Source organism: Triturus cristatus, chromosome 5_2, assembly GCF_964204655.1.
Source record: "Triturus cristatus chromosome 5_2, aTriCri1.1, whole genome shotgun sequence".
NCBI classification, from domain to species: domain Eukaryota; kingdom Metazoa; phylum Chordata; class Amphibia; order Caudata; family Salamandridae; genus Triturus; species Triturus cristatus.
Window position 1 is genome coordinate 136464090 of NC_140588.1, and position 27359 is coordinate 136491448.

The following is a 27359-nucleotide window of genomic DNA, read 5'->3' on the forward strand; positions in this document are numbered from 1 at the left end:
GAAAGTCCAAAAAATCAATTTTCTGATGAAAAACGATGACCCGCGACCTGTCGAAATTTCTCCAGATGGTCAGAAATGGTAATTTTTTAATGGTTCATTTTTTGACTGTAAATGACTATTGCATGTGAATTATCACTTTTGGAACTAAAATAAGTGTGTTTAGAGTCATATTAATGCCTGAAATTGTTCGAAATAGAAGCTTCTAGTAGGAGAAAAAGTCTGCAAAAATGGCAATTTTGGTCACATTGAGGCTTTAAAAAGTAGTTATTCAACATGAGGCACAATCCAAATGATATTTTGAATCAATTTTTGTAAAGTCCCAAAAATCCATTTTCTGATGTCGAAATTTCTCCAGATGGTCAGAAATGGTAATTTTTTAATGTTTAATTTTTTGACTGTAAATGACTATTGCATATGAATTATCACTTTTGGAACTAAAAGAAGTGTGTTTAGAGTCATTTTAATGCCTGAAATTGGTCGAAATAGAAGCTTCTAGTAGGAGAAAAAGTGTGTAAAAATGGCAATTTTGGTCACATTGATTCTTTAAAAAGTAGTTATTCAACATGAGGCACAATCCAAATGACATTTTGAATCAATTTTTCTAAAGTCCGAAAAATACATTTTCTGATGAAAAACGATGACCAGTGACCTGTCGAAATTTCTCCAGATGGTCAGAAATGGTAATTTTTTAATGTTTAATTTTTTGACTGTAAATGACTATCGCATATGAATTATCACTTGTGGAACTAAAATAAGTGTGTTTAGAGTCATTTTAATGCCTGAAATTGGTCGAAATAGAACCTTCTAGTAGGAGAAAAAGTGTGTAAAAATGGCAATTTTGGTCACATTGAGGCTTTAAAAAGTAGTTATTCAACATGAGGCACAATCCAAATGACATTTTGAATCAATTTTTCTAAAGTCCAAAAATCAATTTTCTGATGAAAAACGATGACCCGTGACCTGTTGAACTTTCTCCAGATGGTCAGAAATGGTAATTTTTTAATGTTTAATTTTTTGACTGTAAATGACTATTGCATGTGAATTATCACTTTTGGAACTAAACTAAGTGTGTTTAGAGTCATTTTAATGCCTGAAATTCGTGGAAATAGAAGCTTCTAGTAGGAGAAAAAGTCTGTAAAAATGGCAATATTGGTCACATTGAGGCTTTAAAAAGTAGTTATTCAACATGAGGCACAATCCAAATGACATTTTGAATCAATTTTTCGAAAGTCCAAAAAATCAATTTTCTGATGAAAAACGATGACCCGCGACCTGTCGAAATTTCTCCAGATGGTCAGAAATGGTAATTTTTTAATGGTTCATTTTTTGACTGTAAATGACTATTGCATGTGAATTATCACTTTTGGAACTAAAATAAGTGTGTTTAGAGTCATATTAATGCCTGAAATTGTTCGAAATAGAAGCTTCTAGTAGGAGAAAAAGTCTGCAAAAATGGCAATTTTGGTCACATTGAGGCTTTAAAAAGTAGTTATTCAACATGAGGCACAATCCAAATGATATTTTGAATCAATTTTTGTAAAGTCCAAAAAATCCATTTTCTGATGAAAAACGATGACCGGTGACCTGTCGAAATTTCTCCAGATGGTCAGAAATGGTAATTTTTTAATGTTTAATTTTTTTACTGTAAATGACTATTGCATATGAATTATCACTTTTGGAACTAAAAGAAGTGTGTTTAGAGTCATTTTAATGCCTGAAATTGGTCGAAATAGAAGCTTCTAGTAGGAGAAAAAGTGTGTAAAAATGGCAATTTTGGTCACATTGATTCTTTAAAAAGTAGTTATTCAACATGAGGCACAATCCAAATGACATTTTGAATCAATTTTTCTAAAGTCCAAAAAATCCATTTTCTGATGAAAAACGATGACCCGTGACCTGTCGAAATTTCTCCAGATGGTCAGAAATGGTAATTTTTTAATGTTTTATTTTTTGACTGTAAATGACTATTGCATGTGAATTATCACTTTTGGAACTAAAATAAGTGTGTTTAGAGTCATTTTAATGCCTGAAATTGTTCGAAATAGAAGCTTCTAGTAGGAGAAAAAGTCTGCAAAAATGGCAATTTTGGTCACATTGAGGCTTTAAAAAGTAGTTATTCAACATGAGGCACAATCCAAATGATATTTTGAATCAATTTTTGTAAAGTCCAAAAAATCCATTTTCTGATGAAAAACGATGACCCGTGACCTGTCGAAATTTCTCCAGATGGTCAGAAATGGTAATTTTTTAATGTTAAATTTTTTGACTGTAAATGACTATTGCATGTGAATTATCACTTTTGGAACTAAAATAAGTGTGTTTAGAGTCATTTTAATGCCTGAAATTGGTCGAAATAGAAGCTTCTCGTAGGAGAAAAAGTCTGTAAAAATGGCAATATTGGTCACATTGAGGCTTTAAAAAGTAGTTATTCAACATGAGGCACAATCCAAATGATATTTTGAATCAATTTTTGTAAAGTCCAAAAAATCCATTTTCTGATGAAAAACGATGACCCGTGACCTGTCGAAATTTCTCCAGATGGTCAGAAATGGTAATTTTTTAATGTTAAATTTTTTGACTGTAAATGACTATTGCATGTGAATTATCACTTTTGGAACTAAAATAAGTGTGTTTAGTCATTTTAATGCCTGAAATTGGTCGAAATAGAAGCTTCTCGTAGGAGAAAAAGTCTGTAAAAATGGCAATATTGGACACATTGAGGCTTTAAAAAGTAGTTATTCAACATGAGGCACAATCCAAATGATATTTTGAATCAATTTTTCTAAAGTCCAAAAAATACATTTTCTGATGAAAAACGATGACCAGTGACCTGTTGAACTTTCTCCAGATGGTCAGAAATGGTAATTTTTTAATGTTTAATTTTTTGACTGTAAATGACTATTGCATATGAATTATCACTTTTGGAACTAAAAGAAGTGTGTTTAGAGTCATTTTAATGCCTGAAATTGGTCGAAATAGAACCTTCTAGTAGGAGAAAAAGTGTGTAAAAATGGCAATTTTGGTCACATTGAGGCTTTAAAAAGTAGTTATTCAACATGAGGCACAATCCAAATGACATTTTGAATCAATTTTTCTAAAGTCCAAAAATCAATTTTCTGATGAAAAACGATGACCCGTGACCTGTTGAACTTTCTCCAGATGGTCAGAAATGGTAATTTTTTAATGTTTAATTTTTTGACTGTAAATGACTATTGCATGTGAATTATCACTTTTGGAACTAAACTAAGTGTGTTTAGAGTCATTTTAATGCCTGAAATTGGTGGAAATAGAAGCTTCTAGTAGGAGAAAAAGTCTGTAAAAATGGCAATATTGGTCACATTGAGGCTTTAAAAAGTAGTTATTCAACATGAGGCACAATCCAAATGACATTTTGAATCAATTTTTCGAAAGTCCAAAAAATCAATTTTCTGATGAAAAACGATGACCCGCGACCTGTCGAAATTTCTCCAGATGGTCAGAAATGGTAATTTTTTAATGGTTCATTTTTTGACTGTAAATGACTATTGCATGTGAATTATCACTTTTGGAACTAAAATAAGTGTGTTTAGAGTCATATTAATGCCTGAAATTGTTCGAAATAGAAGCTTCTAGTAGGAGAAAAAGTCTGCAAAAATGGCAATTTTGGTCACATTGAGGCTTTAAAAAGTAGTTATTCAACATGAGGCACAATCCAAATGATATTTTGAATCAATTTTTGTAAAGTCCCAAAAATCCATTTTCTGATGTCGAAATTTCTCCAGATGGTCAGAAATGGTAATTTTTTAATGTTTAATTTTTTGACTGTAAATGACTATTGCATATGAATTATCACTTTTGGAACTAAAAGAAGTGTGTTTAGAGTCATTTTAATGCCTGAAATTGGTCGAAATAGAAGCTTCTAGTAGGAGAAAAAGTGTGTAAAAATGGCAATTTTGGTCACATTGATTCTTTAAAAAGTAGTTATTCAACATGAGGCACAATCCAAATGACATTTTGAATCAATTTTTCTAAAGTCCGAAAAATACATTTTCTGATGAAAAACGATGACCAGTGACCTGTCGAAATTTCTCCAGATGGTCAGAAATGGTAATTTTTTAATGTTTAATTTTTTGACTGTAAATGACTATCGCATATGAATTATCACTTGTGGAACTAAAATAAGTGTGTTTAGAGTCATTTTAATGCCTGAAATTGGTCGAAATAGAACCTTCTAGTAGGAGAAAAAGTGTGTAAAAATGGCAATTTTGGTCACATTGAGGCTTTAAAAAGTAGTTATTCAACATGAGGCACAATCCAAATGACATTTTGAATCAATTTTTCTAAAGTCCAAAAATCAATTTTCTGATGAAAAACGATGACCCGTGACCTGTTGAACTTTCTCCAGATGGTCAGAAATGGTAATTTTTTAATGTTTAATTTTTTGACTGTAAATGACTATTGCATGTGAATTATCACTTTTGGAACTAAACTAAGTGTGTTTAGAGTCATTTTAATGCCTGAAATTCGTGGAAATAGAAGCTTCTAGTAGGAGAAAAAGTCTGTAAAAATGGCAATATTGGTCACATTGAGGCTTTAAAAAGTAGTTATTCAACATGAGGCACAATCCAAATGACATTTTGAATCAATTTTTCGAAAGTCCAAAAAATCAATTTTCTGATGAAAAACGATGACCCGCGACCTGTCGAAATTTCTCCAGATGGTCAGAAATGGTAATTTTTTAATGGTTCATTTTTTGACTGTAAATGACTATTGCATGTGAATTATCACTTTTGGAACTAAAATAAGTGTGTTTAGAGTCATATTAATGCCTGAAATTGTTCGAAATAGAAGCTTCTAGTAGGAGAAAAAGTCTGCAAAAATGGCAATTTTGGTCACATTGAGGCTTTAAAAAGTAGTTATTCAACATGAGGCACAATCCAAATGATATTTTGAATCAATTTTTGTAAAGTCCAAAAAATCCATTTTCTGATGAAAAACGATGACCGGTGACCTGTCGAAATTTCTCCAGATGGTCAGAAATGGTAATTTTTTAATGTTTAATTTTTTTACTGTAAATGACTATTGCATATGAATTATCACTTTTGGAACTAAAAGAAGTGTGTTTAGAGTCATTTTAATGCCTGAAATTGGTCGAAATAGAAGCTTCTAGTAGGAGAAAAAGTGTGTAAAAATGGCAATTTTGGTCACATTGATTCTTTAAAAAGTAGTTATTCAACATGAGGCACAATCCAAATGACATTTTGAATCAATTTTTCTAAAGTCCAAAAAATCCATTTTCTGATGAAAAACGATGACCCGTGACCTGTCGAAATTTCTCCAGATGGTCAGAAATGGTAATTTTTTAATGTTTTATTTTTTGACTGTAAATGACTATTGCATGTGAATTATCACTTTTGGAACTAAAATAAGTGTGTTTAGAGTCATTTTAATGCCTGAAATTGTTCGAAATAGAAGCTTCTAGTAGGAGAAAAAGTCTGCAAAAATGGCAATTTTGGTCACATTGAGGCTTTAAAAAGTAGTTATTCAACATGAGGCACAATCCAAATGATATTTTGAATCAATTTTTGTAAAGTCCAAAAAATCCATTTTCTGATGAAAAACGATGACCCGTGACCTGTCGAAATTTCTCCAGATGGTCAGAAATGGTAATTTTTTAATGTTAAATTTTTTGACTGTAAATGACTATTGCATGTGAATTATCACTTTTGGAACTAAAATAAGTGTGTTTAGAGTCATTTTAATGCCTGAAATTGGTCGAAATAGAAGCTTCTCGTAGGAGAAAAAGTCTGTAAAAATGGCAATATTGGTCACATTGAGGCTTTAAAAAGTAGTTATTCAACATGAGGCACAATCCAAATGATATTTTGAATCAATTTTTCTAAAGTCCAAAAAATACATTTTCTGATGAAAAACGATGACCAGTGACCTGTCGAAATTTCTCCAGATGGTCAGAAATTGTAATTTTTTAATGTTTAATTTTTTGACTGTAAATGACTATCGCATGTGAATTATCACTTGTGGAACTAAAATAAGTGTGTTTAGAGTCGTTTTAATGCCTGAAATTAGTCATAATAAAAGCTTCTGAGAAGGAGAAAAAGTCTGTAAAAATGGCAATTTTGGTCACAATGAGGCTTTAAAAAGTAGTTATTCAACATGAGGCACAATCCAAATGATATTTTGAATCAATTTTTCTAAAGTCGAAAAAAAAAAATTTCTGATGAAAAACGATGACCCGCGACCTGTCGAAATTTCTCCAGATGGTCAGAAATGGTAAATTTTTAATGTTTAATTTTTTGACTGTAAATGACTATTGCATGTGAATTATCACTTGTGGAACTAAAAGAAGTGTGTTTAGAGTCATTTTAATGCCTGAAGTTGGTCGAAATAGAAGCTTCTAGTAGGAGAAAAAGTCTGTAAAAATGGCAATTTTGGTCACATCGAGGCTTTAAAAAGTAGGTATTCAACATGAGGCACAATTCAAATGACATTTTTAATCAATTTTTCTAAAGTTCAAAAATCAATTTTCTCATGAAAAACGATGACCCGTGACTTGTTGAACTTTCTCCAGATGGTCAGAAATGGTAATTTTTTAATGTTTAATTTTTTGACTGTAAATGACTATTGCATATGAATTATCACTTTTGGAACTAAAAGAAGTGTGTTTAGAGTCATTTTAATGCCTGAAATTGGTCGAAATAGAAGCTTCTAGTAGGAGAAAAAGTGTGTAAAAATGGCAATTTTGGTCACATTGAGGCTTTAAAAAGTAGTTATTCAACATGAGGCACAATCCAAATGACATTTTGAATCAATTTTTCTAAAGTCCAAAAATCAATTTTCTGATGAAAAACGATGACCCGTGACCTGTTGAACTTTCTCCAGATGGTCAGAAATGGTAATTTTTTAATGTTTAATTTTTTGACTGTAAATGACTATTGCATGTGAATTATCACTTTTGGAACTAAACTAAGTGTGTTTAGAGTCATTTTAATGCCTGAAATTGGTGGAAATAGAAGCTTCTAGTAGGAGAAAAAGTCTGTAAAAATGGCAATATTGGTCACATTGAGGCTTTAAAAAGTAGTTATTCAACATGAGGCACAATCCAAATGACATTTTGAATCAATTTTTCGAAAGTCCAAAAAATCAATTTTCTGATGAAAAACGATGACCCCGCGACCTGTCGAAATTTCTCCAGATGGTCAGAAATGGTAATTTTTTAATGGTTCATTTTTTGACTGTAAATGACTATTGCATGTGAATTATCACTTTTGGAACTAAAATAAGTGTGTTTAGAGTCATTTTAATGCCTGAAATTGTTCGAAATAGAAGCTTCTAGTAGGAGAAAAAGTCTGCAAAAATGGCAATTTTGGTCACATTGAGGCTTTAAAAAGTAGTTATTCAACATGAGGCACAATCCAAATGATATTTTGAATCAATTTTTTTAAAGTCCAAAAAATCAATTTTCTGATGAAAAACGATGACCGGTGACCTGTCGAAATTTCTCCAGATGGTCAGAAATGGTAATTTTTTAATGTTTAATTTTTTGACTGTAAATGACTATTGCATATGAATTATCACTTTTGGAACTAAAAGAAGTGTGTTTAGAGTCATTTTAATGCCTGAAATTGGTCGAAATAGAAGCTTCTAGTAGGAGAAAAAGTGTGTAAAAATGGCAATTTTGGTCACATTGATTCTTTAAAAAGTAGTTATTCAACATGAGGCACAATCCAAATGACATTTTGAATCAATTTTTCTAAAGTCCAAAAAATCCATTTTCTGATGAAAAACGATGACCCGTGACCTGTCGAAATTTCTCCAGATGGTCAGAAATGGTAATTTTTTAATGTTTTATTTTTTGACTGTAAATGACTATTGCATGTGAATTATCACTTTTGGAACTAAAATAAGTGTGTTTAGAGTCATTTTAATGCCTGAAATTGTTCGAAATAGAAGCTTCTAGTAGGAGAAAAAGTCTGCAAAAATGGCAATTTTGGTCACATTGAGGCTTTAAAAAGTAGTTATTCAACATGAGGCACAATCCAAATGATATTTTGAATCAATTTTTGTAAAGTCCAAAAAATCCATTTTCTGATGAAAAACGATGACCCGTGACCTGTCGAAATTTCTCCAGATGGTCAGAAATGGTAATTTTTTAATGTTTAATTTTTTGACTGTAAATGACTATTGCATGTGAATTATCACTTTTGGAACTAAAATAAGTGTGTTTAGAGTCATTTTAATGCCTGAAATTGGTCGAAATAGAAGCTTCTCTTAGGAGAAAAAGTCTGTAAAAATGGCAATATTGGTCACATTGAGGCTTTAAAAAGTAGTTATTCAACATGAGGCACAATCCAAATGATATTTTGAATCAATTTTTCTAAAGTCCGAAAAATACATTTTCTGATGAAAAACGATGACCAGTGACCTGTCGAAATTTCTCCAGATGGTCAGAAATTGTAATTTTTTAATGTTTAATTTTTTGACTGTAAATGACTATCGCATGTGAATTATCACTTGTGGAACTAAAATAAGTGTGTTTAGAGTCGTTTTAATGCCTGAAATTAGTCATAATAAAAGCTTCTGAGAAGGAGAAAAAGTCTATAAAAATGGCAATTTTGGTCACATTGAGGCTTTAAAAAGTAGTTATTCAACATGAGGCACAATCCAAATGATATTTTGAATCAATTTTTGTAAAGTCCAAAAAATCCATTTTCTGATGAAAAACGATGACCCGTGACCTGTCGAAATTTCTCCAGATGGTCAGAAATGGTAATTTTTTAATGTTTAATTTTTTGACTGTAAATGACTATCTCATGTGAATTATCACTTGTGGAACTAAAATAAGTGTGTTTCGAGTCATTTTAATGCCTGAAGTTGGTCAAAATAGAAGCTTCTAGTAGGAGAAAAAGTGTGTAAAAATGGCAATTTTGGTCACATTGATTCTTTAAAAAGTAGTTATTCAACATGAGGCACAATCCAAATGACATTTTGAATCAATTTTTCTAAAGTCCAAAAAATCCATTTTCTGATGAAAAACGATGACCCGTGACCTGTTGAAATTTCTCCAGATGGTCAGAAATGGTAAGTTTTTAATGTTTTATTTTTTGACTGTAAATGACTATTGCATGTGAATTATCACTTTTGGAACTAAAATAAGTGTGTTTAGAGTCATTTTAATGCCTGAAATTGTTCGAAATAGAAGCTTCTAGTAGGAGAAAAAGTCTGCAAAAATGGCAATTTTGATCACATTGAGGCTTTAAAAAGTAGTTATTCAACATGAGGCACAATCCAAATGATATTTTGAATCAATTTTTGTAAAGTCCAAAAAATCCATTTTCTGATGAAAAACGATGACCCGTGACCTGTCGAAATTTCTCCAGATGGTCAGAAATGGTAATTTTTTAATGTTAAATTTTTTGACTGTAAATGACTATTGCATGTGAATTATCACTTTTGGAACTAAAATAAGTGTGTTTAGTCATTTTAATGCCTGAAATTGGTCGAAATAGAAGCTTCTCGTAGGAGAAAAAGTCTGTAAAAATGGCAATATTGGACACATTGAGGCTTTAAAAAGTAGTTATTCAACATGAGGCACAATCCAAATGATATTTTGAATCAATTTTTCTAAAGTCCAAAAAATACATTTTCTGATGAAAAACGATGACCAGTGACCTGTTGAACTTTCTCCAGATGGTCAGAAATGGTAATTTTTTAATGTTTAATTTTTTGACTGTAAATGACTATTGCATATGAATTATCACTTTTGGAACTAAAAGAAGTGTGTTTAGAGTCATTTTAATGCCTGAAATTGGTCGAAATAGAACCTTCTAGTAGGAGAAAAAGTGTGTAAAAATGGCAATTTTGGTCACATTGAGGCTTTAAAAAGTAGTTATTCAACATGAGGCACAATCCAAATGACATTTTGAATCAATTTTTCTAAAGTCCAAAAATCAATTTTCTGATGAAAAACGATGACCCGTGACCTGTTGAACTTTCTCCAGATGGTCAGAAATGGTAATTTTTTAATGTTTAATTTTTTGACTGTAAATGACTATTGCATGTGAATTATCACTTTTGGAACTAAACTAAGTGTGTTTAGAGTCATTTTAATGCCTGAAATTGGTGGAAATAGAAGCTTCTAGTAGGAGAAAAAGTCTGTAAAAATGGCAATATTGGTCACATTGAGGCTTTAAAAAGTAGTTATTCAACATGAGGCACAATCCAAATGACATTTTGAATCAATTTTTCGAAAGTCCAAAAAATCAATTTTCTGATGAAAAACGATGACCCGCGACCTGTCAAAATTTCTCCAGATGGTCAGAAATGGTAATTTTTTAATGGTTCATTTTTTGACTGTAAATGACTATTGCATGTGAATTATCACTTTTGGAACTAAAATAAGTGTGTTTAGAGTCATATTAATGCCTGAAATTGTTCGAAATAGAAGCTTCTAGTAGGAGAAAAAGTCTGCAAAAATGGCAATTTTGGTCACATTGAGGCTTTAAAAAGTAGTTATTCAACATGAGGCACAATCCAAATGATATTTTGAATCAATTTTTGTAAAGTCCCAAAAATCCATTTTCTGATGTCGAAATTTCTCCAGATGGTCAGAAATGGTAATTTTTTAATGTTTAATTTTTTGACTGTAAATGACTATTGCATATGAATTATCACTTTTGGAACTAAAAGAAGTGTGTTTAGAGTCATTTTAATGCCTGAAATTGGTCGAAATAGAAGCTTCTAGTAGGAGAAAAAGTGTGTAAAAATGGCAATTTTGGTCACATTGATTCTTTAAAAAGTAGTTATTCAACATGAGGCACAATCCAAATGACATTTTGAATCAATTTTTCTAAAGTCCAAAAAATCCATTTTCTGATGAAAAACGATGACCCGTGACCTGTCGAAATTTCTCCAGATGGTCAGAAATGGTAATTTTTTAATGTTTTATTTTTTGAGTGTAAATGACTATTGCATGTGAATTATCACTTTTGGAACTAAAATAAGTGTGTTTAGAGTCATTTTAATGCCTGAAATTGTTCGAAATAGAAGCTTCTAGTAGGAGAAAAAGTCTGCAAAAATGGCAATTTTGGTCACATTGAGGCTTTAAAAAGTAGTTATTCAACATGAGGCACAATCCAAATGATATTTTGAATCAATTTTTGTAAAGTCCAAAAAATCCATTTTCTGATGAAAAACGATGACCCGTGACCTGTCGAAATTTCTCCAGATGGTCAGAAATGGTAATTTTTTAATGTTAAATTTTTTGACTGTAAATGACTATTGCATGTGAATTATCACTTTTGGAACTAAAATAAGTGTGTTTAGAGTCATTTTAATGCCTGAAATTGGTCGAAATAGAAGCTTCTCGTAGGAGAAAAAGTCTGTAAAAATGGCAATATTGGTCACATTGAGGCTTTAAAAAGTAGTTATTCAACATGAGGCACAATCCAAATGATATTTTGAATCAATTTTTCTAAAGTCCGAAAAATACATTTTCTGATGAAAAACGATGACCAGTGACCTGTCGAAATTTCTCCAGATGGTCAGAAATTGTAATTTTTTAATGTTTAATTTTTTGACTGTAAATGACTATCGCATGTGAATTATCACTTGTGGAACTAAAATAAGTGTGTTTAGAGTCGTTTTAATGCCTGAAATTAGTCATAATAGAAGCTTCTGAGAAGGAGAAAAAGTCTGTAAAAATGGCAATTTTGGTCACAATGAGGCTTTAAAAAGTAGTTATTCAACATGAGTCACAATCCAAATGATATTTTGAATCAATTTTTCTAAAGTCGAAAAAAAAAAAATTCTGATGAAAAACGATGACCCGCGACCTGTCGAAATTTCTCCAGATGGTCACAAATGGTAAATTTTTAATGTTTAATTTTTTGACTGTAAATGACTATTGCATGTGAATTATCACTTGTGGAACTAAAATAAGTGTGTTTAGAGTCATTTTAATGCTTGAAGTTGGTCGAAATAGAAGCTTCTAGTAGGAGAAAAAGTCTGTAAAAATGGCAATTTTGGTCACATCGAGGCTTTAAAAAGTAGTTATTCAACATGAGGCACAATTCAAATGACATTTTTAATCAATTTTTCTAAAGTCCAAAAATCAATTTTCTGATGAAAAACGATGACCCGTGACCTGTTGAACTTTCTCCAGATGGTCAGAAATGGTAATTTTTTAATGTTTAATTTTTTGACTGTAAATGACTATTGCATATGAATTATCACTTTTGGAACTAAAAGAAGTGTGTTTAGAGTCATTTTAATGCCTGAAATTGGTCGAAATAGAACCTTCTAGTAGGAGAAAAAGTGTGTAAAAATGGCAATTTTGGTCACATTGAGGCTTTAAAAAGTAGTTATTCAACATGAGGCACAATCCAAATGACATTTTGAATCAATTTTTCTAAAGTCCAAAAATCAATTTTCTGATGAAAAACGATGACCCGTGACCTGTTGAACTTTCTCCAGATGGTCAGAAATGGTAATTTTTTAATGTTTAATTTTTTGACTGTAAATGACTATTGCATGTGAATTATCACTTTTGGAACTAAACTAAGTGTGTTTAGAGTCATTTTAATGCCTGAAATTGGTGGAAATAGAAGCTTCTAGTAGGAGAAAAAGTCTGTAAAAATGGCAATATTGGTCACATTGAGGCTTTAAAAAGTAGTTATTCAACATGAGGCACAATCCAAATGACATTTTGAATCAATTTTTCGAAAGTCCAAAAAATCAATTTTCTGATGAAAAACGATGACCCGCGACCTGTCGAAATTTCTCCAGATGGTCAGAAATGGTAATTTTTTAATGGTTCATTTTTTGACTGTAAATGACTATTGCATGTGAATTATCACTTTTGGAACTAAAATAAGTGTGTTTAGAGTCATATTAATGCCTGAAATTGTTCGAAATAGAAGCTTCTAGTAGGAGAAAAAGTCTGCAAAAATGGCAATTTTGGTCACATTGAGGCTTTAAAAAGTAGTTATTCAACATGAGGCACAATCCAAATGATATTTTGAATCAATTTTTGTAAAGTCCAAAAAATCCATTTTCTGATGAAAAACGATGACCCGTGACCTGTCGAAATTTCTCCAGATGGTCAGAAATGGTAATTTTTTAATGTTTTATTTTTTGACTGTAAATGACTATTGCATGTGAATTATCACTTTTGGAACTAAAATAAGTGTGTTTAGAGTCATTTTAATGCCTGAAATTGTTCGAAATAGAAGCTTCTAGTAGGAGAAAAAGTCTGCAAAAATGGCAATTTTGGTCACATTGAGGCTTTAAAAAGTAGTTATTCAACATGAGGCACAATCCAAATGATATTTTGAATCAATTTTTGTAAAGTCCAAAAAATCCATTTTCTGATGAAAAACGATGACCCGTGACCTGTCGAAATTTCTCCAGATGGTCAGAAATGGTAATTTTTTAATGTTAAATTTTTTGACTGTAAATGACTATTGCATGTGAATTATCACTTTTGGAACTAAAATAAGTGTGTTTAGAGTCATTTTAATGCCTGAAATTGGTCGAAATAGAAGCTTCTCGTAGGAGAAAAAGTCTGTAAAAATGGCAATATTGGTCACATTGAGGCTTTAAAAAGTAGTTATTCAACATGAGGCACAATCCAAATGATATTTTGAATCAATTTTTCTAAAGTCCAAAAAATACATTTTCTGATGAAAAACGATGACCAGTGACCTGTCGAAATTTCTCCAGATGGTCAGAAATTGTAATTTTTTTATGTTTAATTTTTTGACTGTAAATGACTATCGCATGTGAATTATCACTTGTGGAACTAAAATAAGTGTGTTTAGAGTCGTTTTAATGCCTGAAATTAGTCATAATAAAAGCTTCTGAGAAGGAGAAAAAGTCTGTAAAAATGGCAATTTTGGTCACAATGAGGCTTTAAAAAGTAGTTATTCAACATGAGGCACAATCCAAATGATATTTTGAATCAATTTTTCTAAAGTCGAAAAAAAAAAATTTCTGATGAAAAACGATGACCCGCGACCTGTCGAAATTTCTCCAGATGGTCAGAAATGGTAAATTTTTAATGTTTAATTTTTTGACTGTAAATGACTATTGCATGTGAATTATCACTTGTGGAACTAAAAGAAGTGTGTTTAGAGTCATTTTAATGCCTGAAGTTGGTCGAAATAGAAGCTTCTAGTAGGAGAAAAAGTCTGTAAAAATGGCAATTTTGGTCACATCGAGGCTTTAAAAAGTAGGTATTCAACATGAGGCACAATTCAAATGACATTTTTAATCAATTTTTCTAAAGTCCAAAAATCAATTTTCTCATGAAAAACGATGACCCGTGACTTGTTGAACTTTCTCCAGATGGTCAGAAATGGTAATTTTTTAATGTTTAATTTTTTGACTGTAAATGACTATTGCATATGAATTATCACTTTTGGAACTAAAAGAAGTGTGTTTAGAGTCATTTTAATGCCTGAAATTGGTCGAAATAGAAGCTTCTAGTAGGAGAAAAAGTGTGTAAAAATGGCAATTTTGGTCACATTGAGGCTTTAAAAAGTAGTTATTCAACATGAGGCACAATCCAAATGACATTTTGAATCAATTTTTCTAAAGTCCAAAAATCAATTTTCTGATGAAAAACGATGACCCGTGACCTGTTGAACTTTCTCCAGATGGTCAGAAATGGTAATTTTTTAATGTTTAATTTTTTGACTGTAAATGACTATTGCATGTGAATTATCACTTTTGGAACTAAACTAAGTGTGTTTAGAGTCATTTTAATGCCTGAAATTGGTGGAAATAGAAGCTTCTAGTAGGAGAAAAAGTCTGTAAAAATGGCAATATTGGTCACATTGAGGCTTTAAAAAGTAGTTATTCAACATGAGGCACAATCCAAATGACATTTTGAATCAATTTTTCGAAAGTCCAAAAAATCAATTTTCTGATGAAAAACGATGACCCCGCGACCTGTCGAAATTTCTCCAGATGGTCAGAAATGGTAATTTTTTAATGGTTCATTTTTTGACTGTAAATGACTATTGCATGTGAATTATCACTTTTGGAACTAAAATAAGTGTGTTTAGAGTCATTTTAATGCCTGAAATTGTTCGAAATAGAAGCTTCTAGTAGGAGAAAAAGTCTGCAAAAATGGCAATTTTGGTCACATTGAGGCTTTAAAAAGTAGTTATTCAACATGAGGCACAATCCAAATGATATTTTGAATCAATTTTTGTAAAGTCCAAAAAATCAATTTTCTGATGAAAAACGATGACCGGTGACCTGTCGAAATTTCTCCAGATGGTCAGAAATGGTAATTTTTTAATGTTTAATTTTTTGACTGTAAATGACTATTGCATATGAATTATCACTTTTGGAACTAAAAGAAGTGTGTTTAGAGTCATTTTAATGCCTGAAATTGGTCGAAATAGAAGCTTCTAGTAGGAGAAAAAGTGTGTAAAAATGGCAATTTTGGTCACATTGATTCTTTAAAAAGTAGTTATTCAACATGAGGCACAATCCAAATGACATTTTGAATCAATTTTTCCAAAGTCCAAAAAATCCATTTTCTGATGAAAAACGATGACCCGTGACCTGTCGAAATTTCTCCAGATGGTCAGAAATGGTAATTTTTTAATGTTTTATTTTTTGACTGTAAATGACTATTGCATGTGAATTATCACTTTTGGAACTAAAATAAGTGTGTTTAGAGTCATTTTAATGCCTGAAATTGGTGGAAATAGAAGCTTCTAGTAGGAGAAAAAGTCTGCAAAAATGGCAATTTTGGTCACATTGAGGCTTTAAAAAGTAGTTATTCAACATGAGGCACAATCCAAATGATATTTTGAATCAATTTTTGTAAAGTCCAAAAAATCCATTTTCTGATGAAAAACGATGACCCGTGACCTGTCGAAATTTCTCCAGATGGTCAGAAATGGTAATTTTTTAATGGTTCATTTTTTGACTGTAAATGACTATTGCATGTGAATTATCACTTTTGGAACTAAAATAAGTGTGTTTAGAGTCATTTTAATGCCTGAAATTGTTCGAAATAGAAGCTTCTAGTAGGAGAAAAAGTCTGCAAAAATGGCAATTTTGGTCACATTGAGGCTTTAAAAAGTAGTTATTCAACATGAGGCACAATCCAAATGATATTTTGAATCAATTTTTGTAAAGTCCAAAAAATCCATTTTCTGATGAAAAACGATGACCCGTGACCGGTCGAAATTTCTCCAGATGGTCAGAAATGGTAATTTTTTAATGTTTAATTTTTTGACTGTAAATGACTATCTCATGTGAATTATCACTTGTGGAACTAAAATAAGTGTGTTTCGAGTCATTTTAATGCCTGAAGTTGGTCAAAATAGAAGCTTCTAGTAGGAGAAAAAGTGTGTAAAAATGGCAATTTTGGTCACATTGATTCTTTAAAAAGTAGTTATTCAACATGAGGCACAATCCAAATGACATTTTGAATCAATTTTTCTAAAGTCCAAAAAATCCATTTTCTGATGAAAAACGATGACCCGTGACCTGTTGAAATTTCTCCAGATGGTCAGAAATGGTAAGTTTTTAATGTTTTATTTTTTGACTGTAAATGACTATTGCATGTGAATTATCACTTTTGGAACTAAAATAAGTGTGTTTAGAGTCATTTTAATGCCTGAAATTGTTCGAAATAGAAGCTTCTAGTAGGAGAAAAAGTCTGCAAAAATGGCAATTTTGATCACATTGAGGCTTTAAAAAGTAGTTATTCAACATGAGGCACAATCCAAATGATATTTTGAATCAATTTTTGTAAAGTCCAAAAAATCCATTTTCTGATGAAAAACGATGACCCGTGACCTGTCGAAATTTCTCCAGATGGTCAGAAATGGTAATTTTTTAATGTTAAATTTTTTGACTGTAAATGACTATTGCATGTGAATTATCACTTTTGGAACTAAAATAAGTGTGTTTAGTCATTTTAATGCCTGAAATTGGTCGAAATAGAAGCTTCTCGTAGGAGAAAAAGTCTGTAAAAATGGCAATATTGGACACATTGAGGCTTTAAAAAGTAGTTATTCAACATGAGGCACAATCCAAATGATATTTTGAATCAATTTTTCTAAAGTCCAAAAAATACATTTTCTGATGAAAAACGATGACCAGTGACCTGTTGAACTTTCTCCAGATGGTCAGAAATGGTAATTTTTTAATGTTTAATTTTTTGACTGTAAATGACTATTGCATATGAATTATCACTTTTGGAACTAAAAGAAGTGTGTTTAGAGTCATTTTAATGCCTGAAATTGGTCGAAATAGAACCTTCTAGTAGGAGAAAAAGTGTGTAAAAATGGCAATTTTGGTCACATTGAGGCTTTAAAAAGTAGTTATTCAACATGAGGCACAATCCAAATGACATTTTGAATCAATTTTTCTAAAGTCCAAAAATCAATTTTCTGATGAAAAACGATGACCCGTGACCTGTTGAACTTTCTCCAGATGGTCAGAAATGGTAATTTTTTAATGTTTAATTTTTTGACTGTAAATGACTATTGCATGTGAATTATCACTTTTGGAACTAAACTAAGTGTGTTTAGAGTCATTTTAATGCCTGAAATTGGTGGAAATAGAAGCTTCTAGTAGGAGAAAAAGTCTGTAAAAATGGCAATATTGGTCACATTGAGGCTTTAAAAAGTAGTTATTCAACATGAGGCACAATCCAAATGACATTTTGAATCAATTTTTCGAAAGTCCAAAAAATCAATTTTCTGATGAAAAACGATGACCCGCGACCTGTCGAAATTTCTCCAGATGGTCAGAAATGGTAATTTTTTAATGGTTCATTTTTTGACTGTAAATGACTATTGCATGTGAATTATCACTTTTGGAACTAAAATAAGTGTGTTTAGAGTCATATTAATGCCTGAAATTGTTCGAAATAGAAGCTTCTAGTAGGAGAAAAAGTCTGCAAAAATGGCAATTTTGGTCACATTGAGGCTTTAAAAAGTAGTTATTCAACATGAGGCACAATCCAAATGATATTTTGAATCAATTTTTGTAAAGTCCCAAAAATCCATTTTCTGATGTCGAAATTTCTCCAGATGGTCAGAAATGGTAATTTTTTAATGTTTAATTTTTTGACTGTAAATGACTATTGCATATGAATTATCACTTTTGGAACTAAAAGAAGTGTGTTTAGAGTCATTTTAATGCCTGAAATTGGTCGAAATAGAAGCTTCTAGTAGGAGAAAAAGTGTGTAAAAATGGCAATTTTGGTCACATTGATTCTTTAAAAAGTAGTTATTCAACATGAGGCACAATCCAAATGACATTTTGAATCAATTTTTCTAAAGTCCGAAAAATACATTTTCTGATGAAAAACGATGACCAGTGACCTGTCGAAATTTCTCCAGATGGTCAGAAATGGTAATTTTTTAATGTTTAATTTTTTGACTGTAAATGACTATCGCATATGAATTATCACTTGTGGAACTAAAATAAGTGTGTTTAGAGTCATTTTAATGCCTGAAATTGGTCGAAATAGAACCTTCTAGTAGGAGAAAAAGTGTGTAAAAATGGCAATTTTGGTCACATTGAGGCTTTAAAAAGTAGTTATTCAACATGAGGCACAATCCAAATGACATTTTGAATCAATTTTTCTAAAGTCCAAAAATCAATTTTCTGATGAAAAACGATGACCCGTGACCTGTTGAACTTTCTCCAGATGGTCAGAAATGGTAATTTTTTAATGTTTAATTTTTTGACTGTAAATGACTATTGCATGTGAATTATCACTTTTGGAACTAAACTAAGTGTGTTTAGAGTCATTTTAATGCCTGAAATTCGTGGAAATAGAAGCTTCTAGTAGGAGAAAAAGTCTGTAAAAATGGCAATATTGGTCACATTGAGGCTTTAAAAAGTAGTTATTCAACATGAGGCACAATCCAAATGACATTTTGAATCAATTTTTCGAAAGTCCAAAAAATCAATTTTCTGATGAAAAACGATGACCCGCGACCTGTCGAAATTTCTCCAGATGGTCAGAAATGGTAATTTTTTAATGGTTCATTTTTTGACTGTAAATGACTATTGCATGTGAATTATCACTTTTGGAACTAAAATAAGTGTGTTTAGAGTCATATTAATGCCTGAAATTGTTCGAAATAGAAGCTTCTAGTAGGAGAAAAAGTCTGCAAAAATGGCAATTTTGGTCACATTGAGGCTTTAAAAAGTAGTTATTCAACATGAGGCACAATCCAAATGATATTTTGAATCAATTTTTGTAAAGTCCAAAAAATCCATTTTCTGATGAAAAACGATGACCGGTGACCTGTCGAAATTTCTCCAGATGGTCAGAAATGGTAATTTTTTAATGTTTAATTTTTTTACTGTAAATGACTATTGCATATGAATTATCACTTTTGGAACTAAAAGAAGTGTGTTTAGAGTCATTTTAATGCCTGAAATTGGTCGAAATAGAAGCTTCTAGTAGGAGAAAAAGTGTGTAAAAATGGCAATTTTGGTCACATTGATTCTTTAAAAAGTAGTTATTCAACATGAGGCACAATCCAAATGACATTTTGAATCAATTTTTCTAAAGTCCAAAAAATCCATTTTCTGATGAAAAACGATGACCCGTGACCTGTCGAAATTTCTCCAGATGGTCAGAAATGGTAATTTTTTAATGTTTTATTTTTTGACTGTAAATGACTATTGCATGTGAATTATCACTTTTGGAACTAAAATAAGTGTGTTTAGAGTCATTTTAATGCCTGAAATTGTTCGAAATAGAAGCTTCTAGTAGGAGAAAAAGTCTGCAAAAATGGCAATTTTGGTCACATTGAGGCTTTAAAAAGTAGTTATTCAACATGAGGCACAATCCAAATGATATTTTGAATCAATTTTTGTAAAGTCCAAAAAATCCATTTTCTGATGAAAAACGATGACCCGTGACCTGTCGAAATTTCTCCAGATGGTCAGAAATGGTAATTTTTTAATGTTAAATTTTTTGACTGTAAATGACTATTGCATGTGAATTATCACTTTTGGAACTAAAATAAGTGTGTTTAGAGTCATTTTAATGCCTGAAATTGGTCGAAATAGAAGCTTCTCGTAGGAGAAAAAGTCTGTAAAAATGGCAATATTGGTCACATTGAGGCTTTAAAAAGTAGTTATTCAACATGAGGCACAATCCAAATGATATTTTGAATCAATTTTTGTAAAGTCCAAAAAATCCATTTTCTGATGAAAAACGATGACCCGTGACCTGTCGAAATTTCTCCAGATGGTCAGAAATGGTAATTTTTTAATGTTAAATTTTTTGACTGTAAATGACTATTGCATGTGAATTATCACTTTTGGAACTAAAATAAGTGTGTTTAGTCATTTTAATGCCTGAAATTGGTCGAAATAGAAGCTTCTCGTAGGAGAAAAAGTCTGTAAAAATGGCAATATTGGACACATTGAGGCTTTAAAAAGTAGTTATTCAACATGAGGCACAATCCAAATGATATTTTGAATCAATTTTTCTAAAGTCCAAAAAATACATTTTCTGATGAAAAACGATGACCAGTGACCTGTTGAACTTTCTCCAGATGGTCAGAAATGGTAATTTTTTAATGTTTAATTTTTTGACTGTAAATGACTATTGCATATGAATTATCACTTTTGGAACTAAAAGAAGTGTGTTTAGAGTCATTTTAATGCCTGAAATTGGTCGAAATAGAACCTTCTAGTAGGAGAAAAAGTGTGTAAAAATGGCAATTTTGGTCACATTGAGGCTTTAAAAAGTAGTTATTCAACATGAGGCACAATCCAAATGACATTTTGAATCAATTTTTCTAAAGTCCAAAAATCAATTTTCTGATGAAAAACGATGACCCGTGACCTGTTGAACTTTCTCCAGATGGTCAGAAATGGTAATTTTTTAATGTTTAATTTTTTGACTGTAAATGACTATTGCATGTGAATTATCACTTTTGGAACTAAACTAAGTGTGTTTAGAGTCATTTTAATGCCTGAAATTGGTGGAAATAGAAGCTTCTAGTAGGAGAAAAAGTCTGTAAAAATGGCAATATTGGTCACATTGAGGCTTTAAAAAGTAGTTATTCAACATGAGGCACAATCCAAATGACATTTTGAATCAATTTTTCGAAAGTCCAAAAAATCAATTTTCTGATGAAAAACGATGACCCGCGACCTGTCGAAATTTCTCCAGATGGTCAGAAATGGTAATTTTTTAATGGTTCATTTTTTGACTGTAAATGACTATTGCATGTGAATTATCACTTTTGGAACTAAAATAAGTGTGTTTAGAGTCATATTAATGCCTGAAATTGTTCGAAATAGAAGCTTCTAGTAGGAGAAAAAGTCTGCAAAAATGGCAATTTTGGTCACATTGAGGCTTTAAAAAGTAGTTATTCAACATGAGGCACAATCCAAATGATATTTTGAATCAATTTTTGTAAAGTCCCAAAAATCCATTTTCTGATGTCGAAATTTCTCCAGATGGTCAGAAATGGTAATTTTTTAATGTTTAATTTTTTGACTGTAAATGACTATTGCATATGAATTATCACTTTTGGAACTAAAAGAAGTGTGTTTAGAGTCATTTTAATGCCTGAAATTGGTCGAAATAGAAGCTTCTAGTAGGAGAAAAAGTGTGTAAAAATGGCAATTTTGGTCACATTGATTCTTTAAAAAGTAGTTATTCAACATGAGGCACAATCCAAATGACATTTTGAATCAATTTTTCTAAAGTCCGAAAAATACATTTTCTGATGAAAAACGATGACCAGTGACCTGTCGAAATTTCTCCAGATGGTCAGAAATGGTAATTTTTTAATGTTTAATTTTTTGACTGTAAATGACTATCGCATATGAATTATCACTTGTGGAACTAAAATAAGTGTGTTTAGAGTCATTTTAATGCCTGAAATTGGTCGAAATAGAACCTTCTAGTAGGAGAAAAAGTGTGTAAAAATGGCAATTTTGGTCACATTGAGGCTTTAAAAAGTAGTTATTCAACATGAGGCACAATCCAAATGACATTTTGAATCAATTTTTCTAAAGTCCAAAAATCAATTTTCTGATGAAAAACGATGACCCGTGACCTGTTGAACTTTCTCCAGATGGTCAGAAATGGTAATTTTTTAATGTTTAATTTTTTGACTGTAAATGACTATTGCATGTGAATTATCACTTTTGGAACTAAACTAAGTGTGTTTAGAGTCATTTTAATGCCTGAAATTCGTGGAAATAGAAGCTTCTAGTAGGAGAAAAAGTCTGTAAAAATGGCAATATTGGTCACATTGAGGCTTTAAAAAGTAGTTATTCAACATGAGGCACAATCCAAATGACATTTTGAATCAATTTTTCGAAAGTCCAAAAAATCAATTTTCTGATGAAAAACGATGACCCGCGACCTGTCGAAATTTCTCCAGATGGTCAGAAATGGTAATTTTTTAATGGTTCATTTTTTGACTGTAAATGACTATTGCATGTGAATTATCACTTTTGGAACTAAAATAAGTGTGTTTAGAGTCATATTAATGCCTGAAATTGTTCGAAATAGAAGCTTCTAGTAGGAGAAAAAGTCTGCAAAAATGGCAATTTTGGTCACATTGAGGCTTTAAAAAGTAGTTATTCAACATGAGGCACAATCCAAATGATATTTTGAATCAATTTTTGTAAAGTCCAAAAAATCCATTTTCTGATGAAAAACGATGACCGGTGACCTGTCGAAATTTCTCCAGATGGTCAGAAATGGTAATTTTTTAATGTTTAATTTTTTTACTGTAAATGACTATTGCATATGAATTATCACTTTTGGAACTAAAAGAAGTGTGTTTAGAGTCATTTTAATGCCTGAAATTGGTCGAAATAGAAGCTTCTAGTAGGAGAAAAAGTGTGTAAAAATGGCAATTTTGGTCACATTGATTCTTTAAAAAGTAGTTATTCAACATGAGGCACAATCCAAATGACATTTTGAATCAATTTTTCTAAAGTCCAAAAAATCCATTTTCTGATGAAAAACGATGACCCGTGACCTGTCGAAATTTCTCCAGATGGTCAGAAATGGTAATTTTTTAATGTTTTATTTTTTGACTGTAAATGACTATTGCATGTGAATTATCACTTTTGGAACTAAAATAAGTGTGTTTAGAGTCATTTTAATGCCTGAAATTGTTCGAAATAGAAGCTTCTAGTAGGAGAAAAAGTCTGCAAAAATGGCAATTTTGGTCACATTGAGGCTTTAAAAAGTAGTTATTCAACATGAGGCACAATCCAAATGATATTTTGAATCAATTTTTGTAAAGTCCAAAAAATCCATTTTCTGATGAAAAACGATGACCCGTGACCTGTCGAAATTTCTCCAGATGGTCAGAAATGGTAATTTTTTAATGTTAAATTTTTTGACTGTAAATGACTATTGCATGTGAATTATCACTTTTGGAACTAAAATAAGTGTGTTTAGAGTCATTTTAATGCCTGAAATTGGTCGAAATAGAAGCTTCTCGTAGGAGAAAAAGTCTGTAAAAATGGCAATATTGGTCACATTGAGGCTTTAAAAAGTAGTTATTCAACATGAGGCACAATCCAAATGATATTTTGAATCAATTTTTCTAAAGTCCAAAAAATACATTTTCTGATGAAAAACGATGACCAGTGACCTGTCGAAATTTCTCCAGATGGTCAGAAATTGTAATTTTTTAATGTTTAATTTTTTGACTGTAAATGACTATCGCATGTGAATTATCACTTGTGGAACTAAAATAAGTGTGTTTAGAGTCGTTTTAATGCCTGAAATTAGTCATAATAAAAGCTTCTGAGAAGGAGAAAAAGTCTGTAAAAATGGCAATTTTGGTCACAATGAGGCTTTAAAAAGTAGTTATTCAACATGAGGCACAATCCAAATGATATTTTGAATCAATTTTTCTAAAGTCGAAAAAAAAAAATTTCTGATGAAAAACGATGACCCGCGACCTGTCGAAATTTCTCCAGATGGTCAGAAATGGTAAATTTTTAATGTTTAATTTTTTGACTGTAAATGACTATTGCATGTGAATTATCACTTGTGGAACTAAAAGAAGTGTGTTTAGAGTCATTTTAATGCCTGAAGTTGGTCGAAATAGAAGCTTCTAGTAGGAGAAAAAGTCTGTAAAAATGGCAATTTTGGTCACATCGAGGCTTTAAAAAGTAGGTATTCAACATGAGGCACAATTCAAATGACATTTTTAATCAATTTTTCTAAAGTTCAAAAATCAATTTTCTCATGAAAAACGATGACCCGTGACTTGTTGAACTTTCTCCAGATGGTCAGAAATGGTAATTTTTTAATGTTTAATTTTTTGACTGTAAATGACTATTGCATATGAATTATCACTTTTGGAACTAAAAGAAGTGTGTTTAGAGTCATTTTAATGCCTGAAATTGGTCGAAATAGAAGCTTCTAGTAGGAGAAAAAGTGTGTAAAAATGGCAATTTTGGTCACATTGAGGCTTTAAAAAGTAGTTATTCAACATGAGGCACAATCCAAATGACATTTTGAATCAATTTTTCTAAAGTCCAAAAATCAATTTTCTGATGAAAAACGATGACCCGTGACCTGTTGAACTTTCTCCAGATGGTCAGAAATGGTAATTTTTTAATGTTTAATTTTTTGACTGTAAATGACTATTGCATGTGAATTATCACTTTTGGAACTAAACTAAGTGTGTTTAGAGTCATTTTAATGCCTGAAATTGGTGGAAATAGAAGCTTCTAGTAGGAGAAAAAGTCTGTAAAAATGGCAATATTGGTCACATTGAGGCTTTAAAAAGTAGTTATTCAACATGAGGCACAATCCAAATGACATTTTGAATCAATTTTTCGAAAGTCCAAAAAATCAATTTTCTGATGAAAAACGATGACCCCGCGACCTGTCGAAATTTCTCCAGATGGTCAGAAATGGTAATTTTTTAATGGTTCATTTTTTGACTGTAAATGACTATTGCATGTGAATTATCACTTTTGGAACTAAAATAAGTGTGTTTAGAGTCATTTTAATGCCTGAAATTGTTCGAAATAGAAGCTTCTAGTAGGAGAAAAAGTCTGCAAAAATGGCAATTTTGGTCACATTGAGGCTTTAAAAAGTAGTTATTCAACATGAGGCACAATCCAAATGATATTTTGAATCAATTTTTTTAAAGTCCAAAAAATCAATTTTCTGATGAAAAACGATGACCGGTGACCTGTCGAAATTTCTCCAGATGGTCAGAAATGGTAATTTTTTAATGTTTAATTTTTTGACTGTAAATGACTATTGCATATGAATTATCACTTTTGGAACTAAAAGAAGTGTGTTTAGAGTCATTTTAATGCCTGAAATTGGTCGAAATAGAAGCTTCTAGTAGGAGAAAAAGTGTGTAAAAATGGCAATTTTGGTCACATTGATTCTTTAAAAAGTAGTTATTCAACATGAGGCACAATCCAAATGACATTTTGAATCAATTTTTCTAAAGTCCAAAAAATCCATTTTCTGATGAAAAACGATGACCCGTGACCTGTCGAAATTTCTCCAGATGGTCAGAAATGGTAATTTTTTAATGTTTTATTTTTTGACTGTAAATGACTATTGCATGTGAATTATCACTTTTGGAACTAAAATAAGTGTGTTTAGAGTCATTTTAATGCCTGAAATTGTTCGAAATAGAAGCTTCTAGTAGGAGAAAAAGTCTGCAAAAATGGCAATTTTGGTCACATTGAGGCTTTAAAAAGTAGTTATTCAACATGAGGCACAATCCAAATGATATTTTGAATCAATTTTTGTAAAGTCCAAAAAATCCATTTTCTGATGAAAAACGATGACCCGTGACCTGTCGAAATTTCTCCAGATGGTCAGAAATGGTAATTTTTTAATGTTTAATTTTTTGACTGTAAATGACTATTGCATGTGAATTATCACTTTTGGAACTAAAATAAGTGTGTTTAGAGTCATTTTAATGCCTGAAATTGGTCGAAATAGAAGCTTCTCTTAGGAGAAAAAGTCTGTAAAAATGGCAATATTGGTCACATTGAGGCTTTAAAAAGTAGTTATTCAACATGAGGCACAATCCAAATGATATTTTGAATCAATTTTTCTAAAGTCCGAAAAATACATTTTCTGATGAAAAACGATGACCAGTGACCTGTCGAAATTTCTCCAGATGGTCAGAAATTGTAATTTTTTAATGTTTAATTTTTTGACTGTAAATGACTATCGCATGTGAATTATCACTTGTGGAACTAAAATAAGTGTGTTTAGAGTCGTTTTAATGCCTGAAATTAGTCATAATAAAAGCTTCTGAGAAGGAGAAAAAGTCTATAAAAATGGCAATTTTGGTCACATTGAGGCTTTAAAAAGTAGTTATTCAACATGAGGCACAATCCAAATGATATTTTGAATCAATTTTTGTAAAGTCCAAAAAATCCATTTTCTGATGAAAAACGATGACCCGTGACCTGTCGAAATTTCTCCAGATGGTCAGAAATGGTAATTTTTTAATGTTTAATTTTTTGACTGTAAATGACTATCTCATGTGAATTATCACTTGTGGAACTAAAATAAGTGTGTTTCGAGTCATTTTAATGCCTGAAGTTGGTCAAAATAGAAGCTTCTAGTAGGAGAAAAAGTGTGTAAAAATGGCAATTTTGGTCACATTGATTCTTTAAAAAGTAGTTATTCAACATGAGGCACAATCCAAATGACATTTTGAATCAATTTTTCTAAAGTCCAAAAAATCCATTTTCTGATGAAAAACGATGACCCGTGACCTGTTGAAATTTCTCCAGATGGTCAGAAATGGTAAGTTTTTAATGTTTTATTTTTTGACTGTAAATGACTATTGCATGTGAATTATCACTTTTGGAACTAAAATAAGTGTGTTTAGAGTCATTTTAATGCCTGAAATTGTTCGAAATAGAAGCTTCTAGTAGGAGAAAAAGTCTGCAAAAATGGCAATTTTGATCACATTGAGGCTTTAAAAAGTAGTTATTCAACATGAGGCACAATCCAAATGATATTTTGAATCAATTTTTGTAAAGTCCAAAAAATCCATTTTCTGATGAAAAACGATGACCCGTGACCTGTCGAAATTTCTCCAGATGGTCAGAAATGGTAATTTTTTAATGTTAAATTTTTTGACTGTAAATGACTATTGCATGTGAATTATCACTTTTGGAACTAAAATAAGTGTGTTTAGTCATTTTAATGCCTGAAATTGGTCGAAATAGAAGCTTCTCGTAGGAGAAAAAGTCTGTAAAAATGGCAATATTGGACACATTGAGGCTTTAAAAAGTAGTTATTCAACATGAGGCACAATCCAAATGATATTTTGAATCAATTTTTCTAAAGTCCAAAAAATACATTTTCTGATGAA